This window comes from Micromys minutus, assembly GCF_963924665.1.
Source record: "Micromys minutus genome assembly, chromosome: 31".
Taxonomy (NCBI): Eukaryota; Metazoa; Chordata; class Mammalia; order Rodentia; family Muridae; genus Micromys; species Micromys minutus.
In genome coordinates this window covers 24,582,001-24,591,201 of record NC_137966.1, presented here as the reverse complement: position 1 = coordinate 24,591,201, position 9,201 = coordinate 24,582,001, and the positions used below count along the sequence as shown (strand labels likewise).

Here is a 9,201-nt window from a genome sequence, read left to right as displayed (position 1 = left end):
ATTTGAATTGTGAGCCATGTTTGAACAAAGCTGAAGTATTTTCATGTATACATTAATCTAGATAAAGGGATGCAGAAGCCATTTTAATGTTATGTATATATAACATTAAAGATATATATATATATATATATATATATATATATATATATATATATATATATATTCTCTCCCTTTTTTCCTCCCTTTCTCTTTCCCTCTCTCTCCCTCTCTCCCCCCTCCTGCTCTCTCTCTCCCTTTTTTCTCCCTTTCTCACTCCCTCTCTCTCCCTCTCTCTCGCCTCTCCTGCCCTCCCTCTCCCTTTTTTCTCCTATTCTTGCTCCCTCTCTCTCTCCTCCCTGTGCGTGCATGTGGAAGATACACAACAACAAAGTGGCTGTCTAACACAGAGATGTCGGGTGCCCCTCCCTTTGGGATAAGAACATTTTCCTGGTGCTGCTGGGAAGAAGAAACACATAGGTAGATCTGGGCTTGTTTCTGATGACATTTTCCAAGCACATGGAGCAAGCTATGGTAATCCTGTCTGCAGCTGAAGAGCCAAAGATAACGAATACGTTATGATTGTCCAAGAAAGTGAGTCCTTAAATCTGTTCTATCCCCACAGTGTCCCCAAAGTAGATCACTTGAAGCCATGTCTCAATTAAATGCACCTCTAACCCTGGGAGTTTGAGTACTCTGTTGTCTAATCCCCATATTGCTGAAATGTATTGGCTAAGAAGTTCACGGCAAGATGAAAAACAGCCAAAATTCTCCATTGAGACATATTAAAAATTGTTGTTCTGGGTTGCACTATCATTTTTGCTTGTGCGTAAGCTATGTGGGTATATAAAACACATCTTGAAACTGTAATTATATCTTCGGGTAAAGCTCTAAATGTGTTTCATGCATATGTATTGGAAGTGAGTTTTAAAAAGTTGTTGGAGTATATAACACTTTTGGTTTATTTGAGTTTATTTTACAGTGCTTTAAAATCCAGTAGAAAATTATTAGCTGCAAATGTGCAATAATATTGCATTAACCCAGCAAGATATACATATATGTATATATAATTAGCTGAAAGAAATATGTTCCCATTGGTGATTAATGTTCCAAAGCCAAGTTATACTAATCATAAACTTAAATCTAATATATTAAAGAAGGAACCTTGCTTTCCTGCTGAGAAGTTATGTAGTCTGTGGTTATTATTTCTTTTAAGAAATCTACCTTGAGGATTGTCCATATTTTAAAATGAGTCATCTTTCTCTATTAAAATAGCAGGAGTTTATGTGCTGTGTGGCTTGTAATGCCAATCTCTGCCATGAGATGCAGCTTCTGTTATTTTACATGTGCTGGTGGTGGCTGACTGTAAATTTTTGTAGTTTTCGTTATAAGTGGGGAGGTCACTCCTCTTTGAACTGGAAGGTTTGGAGTAAGGTTTACAGTTTCATGGTTTAATAATGGTGGTATTTCAAAGATGGGGCAATGAAGGAAACGTAGTTAAAAATCCCAGGGATGAGATCCAAGATGGCAGCCAGCAGGAGGCTGATGAAGGAGCTTGAAGAGATCCGAAAAGTGGAATGAAAAACTTCCGTAACATCCAGGTTGATGAAGCTAATCTATTGACTTGGCAAGGGTTTATTGTCCCTAACAGCCCTCCATATGATAAAGGAGCCTTCAGAACTGAAGTCAACTTTCCATCACAGTATCCATTCAAACCACCCAAGACCACATTTAAAACAAAGATCTACCACCCTCACATCGATGAGAAAGGGCAGGTCTGTCTGCCAGTAATTAGTGCTGGAAAGTGGACAACAGCCCCCAAGACTGACCAAGTTACCCAGTCCCTCACAGCACTGGAGAACGACCCCAGCCTGAGCACCCACTTCGGGCTGACCTAGCTGAAGAATACTCTAAGGACCGTAAAAAATTCTATAAGAATGCTGAAGAATTTACAAAGAAATATGGGGAAAAACAACCTATGGACTAAAATCTGCCATGAGTGATTCCAGCAAGTTTGAGCAGAGACCCCAAGCAATGCGTTCAGACACCCCGCAAAGCAGGACTCTGTGGAAATTGAGATGTGCCACCAACTGGCATCTGCTTATGGCAGCTACTAACTTTCTACAGTTTTCTTAATCAAAAGTGGTCTAGGTAACTTGTAAAGAAGGATGAAAAAATTCAGATGTTCTAAAAAAAAAAAAAAATCCAGGGATGACAGTTTAATTCTATGCTGCTCAGCCATAGTCAATACCCTCTGAATGTCTCAGTCTATTCAGGGTGCTGTCATAAGATATCATAAGCTAGGTTTATAAACAACAGAAATTTACTTCTGAAGGCTCACAGTACTTCTGAAGGCAGAGTCATTCTCAGGAGAACTCTTTCTGGGTCCTAGCTCTTTTCTTCTTTCTAGTTAGCTCTCTTCTACTAGCAATAAAACTGATCAATGTTTGCTGTGTTGCTCCTCTGTGCTCCCATTACCTTCCCTCTGGTGTAAAAGAGGCACTACCCTCCCTCCAGGCCTCACTTCAAAGTATTCACATCTTCAAAGTTCCTGTTTCCAAACAAGGTCATAATCACAGGTGCAAGTGAGCACTTGATTATAGAGGGACAATTCAGTCCCCTAGGAGGACGTTGATGATGCAAAAGAGGAAGAAGGATAGAAAAAGATGAAGAAAATGAGACCAGTAGTTATTGAGCACAGAAAGTAAGTGCTGAGCACAGAGAATAGTTATCGAACACATAGAGTAATTATTGAGCACATAGAGTAATTATTGAGCACATAGAGTAGTCATTGAGCACATAGTCATTGAGCACTTAGAGTAGTCATTGAGCACAGAGTAATTATTGAGCACATAGAGTAGTCATTGAGCACATAGTCATTGAGCACATAGAGTAGTCTTTGAGCACATGGAGTAATTATTGAGCACATAGAGTAGTCATTGAGCACATAGAGTAGTCATTGAGCACATGGAGTAATCATTGAGCACATAGAGTACTCATTGAGCACATAGAGTAGTCATTGAGCACATAGAGTAGTCATTGAGCACTTAGAGTAGTCTTTGAGCACATGGAGTAATTATTGAGCACATAGAGTACTCATTGAGCACATAGTCATTGAGCACATAGAGTAGTCATTGAGCACATAGAGTAGTCATTGAGCACATAGAGTAGTTATTGAGCAGATAGAGTAATTTTTGAGCACAGAGTATTTATGGAGCACATAGAGTAGTTACTGAGCACAGAGAGTAGTTACTGAGCACACAGCATACTGTTTCACCATGAGCACGTGCAGTCCGATGGAAAATGCTGCATCCCATTCTCATGCTAACTCACTTTCTAAGCCAACACTGAGCTCCTGAGAGGCCAAGACTTTTTATTCAATATCTCTGTATTAGCAAAATGAGTGTGAGATTCAAATCTGGAATGTTAGACCATAGCTCTCTTGCTCTTTACCATTCCATTGTTAAAGACTCCAATAAATGAGTCTTTCTGAGTTTATATCTCTGAAAATTAACAAGCTTTGTTTTGTGCAAGGCAAGTGACAGTATGCAGGCTAGTTTTAGGTGATATGCCAACGCACATTAGACAGGGCAGGAAGATGTTGGGGGAGTAGTATCCTCTTCTTCCCAATGCTTTATTTTGAAGTCATGTGGACCAGTAGGAAGCTACTCCAGAAATAGTACAGAAGTTTCGAGTATCCTTAACCATGCTGAGTGATGACATCTGACATGACTGTACTGACACATGGAACTCAAGAGGTTTAAGTAGTACAATATTCAGGTCTCAGGAGCTTTGACATGTTCCTGTGTGTATTCACACGTGTCACAAAAGGGCTCTGAAGTGGTGAGTTTGGGTCGTCAACTAGTTTGGATTAAGCAATGCCTAAAACATCAGTGAGACACACTGTGTTTGTGCTTCTAAGGGAAGAGTCACCCTAGATAGGGCCAATGCCATCCCACACTGGGGGCTCAGACAGAATAAAACAGGAAAAACAGAGAAGCCCACCAGCTCTAGAAACCTCTCTGATCCCTGGCCACCACCAAGTAGGAACTTCACTCTCTTTTTTTGGTTTTGGGTTTTGTTTTTTTTTTTTTTTTTTTTTTTTTTTTCTGTCATGATTCCTGTCTTGTCCTAGGTACAGAGCTAGAAAAGGAGCCAGTCATCTTACAGATTAAGAACACAGAATTTTTTTAAAAATCTTAAACAAATGCCGGGGAGAAACAAAAGTAAGAAACCAAGTGAAATATAATACAGGCGGTTTGCAGATAGGACAAAACACATTAAAGAAGGTGATACTCTGATACCCAAGAAGCCGGGGAAGAGTCATTGGATCAAGTGCTTGCTGGACAAGCATGAAGACATGAGTTCAATCTTTAGCACTTACATAAAAGCCAGGCACTGCAGCACAAACCTGTAATCCCAGTGTCCTGGAGGCAGAGACAGGAGAATACTTGGAGCTATAAACAACCAGTGTAGCCAAACCAGTGGGTTGCATACTTAGTTCTGTCTCCAACAATTCCTTGACAATAGTGAGAAGCCTCATCAGTTAAGGGCACTTGCTATTGAGTCTGACAGTCTGAGCTTGATCTCCAGAACCCAGACAGTAGAAGGAGAAAACTGAATAGCACAAGTTGTTCTCTGACACATGTACCCTTCATACATGCACACATGTGTATACACATACACAAACACACACATGAAAAATTTGTAATGAAGGATAGTTAAGAAAGGCACAGTATCAACTTCTGGCTTCTTGGTGCACATACAAACACAAACATGGGCATTACAATACACACACACACAGGCACACGTACACACACACACACAGGGACACATACACACAGGCATGCATGTGCATATGTGTGCACATGATATGACACACAAAGTTTGCAATTCAAAGTTTTCAGAATACTGATTTGGGAAACAGCTTTGACCCTGACACAGACCCGGGTGTTTTATAACATCCTACAGGAAGAACAAAGTCCAGACGTTGCCCCTGAAAATGCAGAATGCAGCCATTAAGACTTGAAATTAAGGAGATGTGCTTTTATCACTGGACCTCAAGGCCCTTTTGTTAAAGGAGATTTCAATTTGGCTGGGCACTCACCATGGTGATTCATCCAGCCAGTCTTTGTGTTTTTTTTCGTTATTAAATATTGCTGTTGCAGGGACAGGTCAGGAGCAGGGCTAGGACAAGGTGGTAGCTGGACTCTGAAGGTCTAGCAGACAATCGCTGATCTAACAGGAGGTGATGTCACCAACAGGCAGAACTTGTGTTTTGTCCAGTGAGCTGGGGGTCTGGTGGGGGTCACTGGCCTGCTTCCTACAAGAAGTAGAGGAGCTGAAAGCTAATGAACAGGAGAAGCTCGTGGGGCAAGACTCTGTGGAGTGCTGAATTCATTATTTCCTCTTTTAAAATAATTCAAAGAATATGTTGTGGAATCTTTAGATAAATGGTTTATGCCCAAGCTGAGTGAAAAAAATCAATTAATTTCTAAAATCTCACTGCTGGAGACAATGTCAAGTCTCTTCGTTTGTTAAGGTCCTTAAAATCCCACTTGATACAGGACATAGTTCCTGTCATTCATTCGCACCCTGACTGTTGGATACCCAGCTCTTAAGACCTTGTAGTGACCCAAGTCCTTACCACACATTAAAGATCGAGGGATAGGTGAAAGTGCAAGTGTCTGTCATCTTGGAGCTGAAAAATAAAAAGATAACACAATAGGTTAAAGTGCTTGTCACGTAAGCATGAGGGTCCGAGTTCCTGTGGGCAGAGAGAGCAAGTCAGAATGCTGCACCTTGCTGGCCACCAGCCTACTAAGCTAACTCAGAAAGCACTGGGTCCCCTAGGAGAACCACTTGCTGATGGCCTCAGCCCTCCACAGGCATGCATACATTCGCACTCACATCCATGAACACACATGTAATACATACAGCACACACGCATGCACACACAAGAGAAACACCATGTGATGCCTTATGAAAGATGCAAGGGAAACACAAAACCAGAAAAGTTGGAGGAAGTTTTGGCAGGCTTTCTTCTCACTCCTTCAAGAGCCTAAGAGATGAATTCCCAAGCATTTGTCAGACACCGATTATCCACTTCTGCTGCCGTGGGGAAGGTAGAATGAGCGTGTTTAGTGGGTACCACCTTCTGAGAAGGACAATGATAATAACTTCAAAGGACCTTTCTGATCTGCTAAGAACCTGAGGACCAGGAAAACCTCAATTACACACAACACAGAAGTGCCAGCACTGAGAAGTGCCCTTTCTGTGTAGATGACATTGGTGAAAGGTGTACTGAATTCAAATGTCTGCCGTGAATTTTAAGTATTCCCGACATAAAGAAATGCTCAGGGCTTGAGGTGATCACTGTGCTAATTGCCCTGATTTGGTCACTATGCCTCCTGAATAAATACATGTTGAATTGCTATACCGTACCTTCTAAATATGGATGATTACAATGCATTAAAATCCAAAACGAGGGGCTAAAGAGATGATGATTCAGTTGGAAAAGCTGCATAGACAGAGGACCTGAGTTCAATCCCAGGCATCCACATAATGCAGGCCTGGAACCCCAGTGCTGGGGATGGAGACAAGAGGGTGCCTGGGAGTAGCTGGCCGGCCTGACAAGGCAAAGCATTGAGCTCCAGGTTCAGGACAGATCACCTTTAAAAATTAAAAGGGAAAAGGTGGGATCTAGGGGGCGCTGTACACTGACTTTTGCCTCAACAAGTACACCCAAGCATGTGGGGATGGACGTGCAAATATGTATGCACACATACAAACACACAAGTTAATTTAAAGTAAGTAAATAGCCTGCAGCTTATAGCAACCATATAAGCTATGGGAAAATATTCAGTTGGAGCCTGGAGAAATGACTCATGGTTGAGAATACATGTTGCTCAATCATGAAAACCAGAATACAGATCCCAACACCCATGTTAGATAGCATTTACACCCCTGTAATTCCAGACTGTAGTGAATCTGAAACCCTCTTCTGAACTCTAGAGGCACCCCATGCATGTGCACATGAACACTCACACACACATGCACACACACACATACACACACACACATACACACACACACATACACACACACTCACACTCACACACTCACACTCACATACACACATACACACATATACACACACACTCACATACTCACTCACACACATACACACACACACACTCACATACTCACACACACATACTCACACACACATACACACATATACACACACACAGTCACACACACACACTCACACACTCACATCACACATACACATACACACATATACACACACTCACACACACATGCACACACACACATGCACACACACAGATGCATGGGCACACACACATGAGTAAAATGAAATCTCTTTAAAAGAGCATCAGCTGTCACACTTAAAGTAAAATAAAGGTTTTTCTAAACTTTTTTAGAAGCTTCTAAAACAAAGAAGCTGTGTTGAATTGATGAATCAGAGCGCATTGGAAGATCTTAGGAAGCTGGGGTCATCATTTGATCATAAGGTATTACTGAACCTATGTACGTAGACATCCTGACATATGCTTTTGAATAATGGGTTACTTGGCTTCCAAAAATTTAGAAGAAGAAATAACCCTAGTCCTTCATGGCTATGAAGCCAAGATCTCTCTTGGGAATTCCAGACATATTTATCCAACTACTCACTGCCCTGCCTGGACTTCTAGAGGCCTCTCTAGTTTCTCCACGTGCTCCAAACAGCCTCTTCAGCCTTGGTTCTCATCTTCCCTCTGAACAATTTCTTCCTTCTGGAGGCAGAAGACAGAATCTCAGAACTATCCCAGCCTCCTTCTTGGCATTAAATACTAAGAAACTCATGCCGGCCCCATCCTCACAGCATAGTCGGAACCTACCCACTTCCCTCCGTCTCCACCTGCAGTAGCTTCTGGCGTGGACCATCAGCAGCTCCCACTTGGACATAGCAGTGCCCTGTTGCCGTGACTCTTGCTTTCCTCCTTCTCAGCTGCTGTTCAGCTAGCTTCCAATACAGCAATCCGTGTGAACCTTTCAAAGCATGAAACTACATCACCACTCTGCTGCCTGTCAGGGCTCTGCATTTCCTGCAAAGCAGAGCCAAAACCCTCACCATGGTACTCAAGGCTGTTGTATGTGGTGAGCTCTCATCCTTTCACTGACCTCCATCTTTCCTCCTGTCATCTCTTCCCAGCAGGGTCTTTTGATCCTGATACCCAGAATGCATTCCTCTGCACCCCCTTCGGATAATTTCTCTCTACGAAATCTTCCCCCCATATCTTCTTGGTCAACCAGTTTATCACTTTCCAAGCTTTGCTTTAACTGTGTTTCTGTGGTTCCATCTCTTGTCACACAGATGTCTATCTAGTATTTGTTTTCCTAAAGTTCTCCTCAAGCATAGAAGAGCCGCATGAGCACACGCCTCTGCTTTGTTCACTCCAGCTTCCTAAAGTCCTCAAGCCCGTGCCTGTCACAAGTAGATAGATAGACAGCAACACATTCGTACAGACCAGAGACAGAGGCATGGCCCATTCACTGAGCATGCCTGATGCACAATCTTGAGGGGCAGAGCTGGCATCCCAGCACCCAAGTAAAAGCCACGTCATTCCTCCAAATGTCTGTAACTCTTTATAACTCTGTGTCAACTGACTTACAACTGGAGAGAGGAGGATTGCTGGGGTTCTCTAGATGCCAGCGGAGCTCAAAATATGAGCTCTGAGTTCAGACAAACACTCACACATGTATACATGTGCAAACATATACTCACATAACCAAGCACACTCATGCACACACACACACACACACACCTTTTATAGAAGGATATACCTAAGAGGATTCACACCCCAACTGTTTAGTCAAACATTTGAGCTCTTTGTATTGAGGCTGTTTACTCCAGCCTGGTCCAAAAAGTGAGACAATAGAACCCCATCCTTCTTGTTCATGTACCCTTCTCACTATATGCCATACTAAAAATACTAAATGTCATACAACCTATACTCGGTAGGCAAGAAAGAGTGACTCGTTGCCTTTCTGGGCCACTGAAAATGCGGGCAGCAGAGGCATACCCTTCAGCAAAACAGGGCTCAGCAAAGTAGTTGAGAGGGACCTGGAGCTGACTGAAAAGCCAGCCCCAGGATCTTTTGTCCTTTTCTCTTCAGAGAGAAATCGGGGACCCTGTGCGGAAAGTGAGGTATAAGAGAA

At 42.4% G+C, this 9,201-nt stretch overlaps 1 pseudogene across 1 annotated transcript; it reads left to right on the top strand.

Moving 5' to 3' along the window:
- Positions 1 to 1,500: 1,500 nt before the first annotated feature.
- On the top strand, positions 1,501 to 1,963 carry LOC308440188 (ubiquitin-conjugating enzyme E2 L3-like; annotated as a pseudogene). Its single transcript has one exon. The product of its transcript is annotated as a ubiquitin-conjugating enzyme E2 L3-like (transcript).
- The last annotated feature ends 7,238 nt before the right edge of the window (positions 1,964 to 9,201 follow it).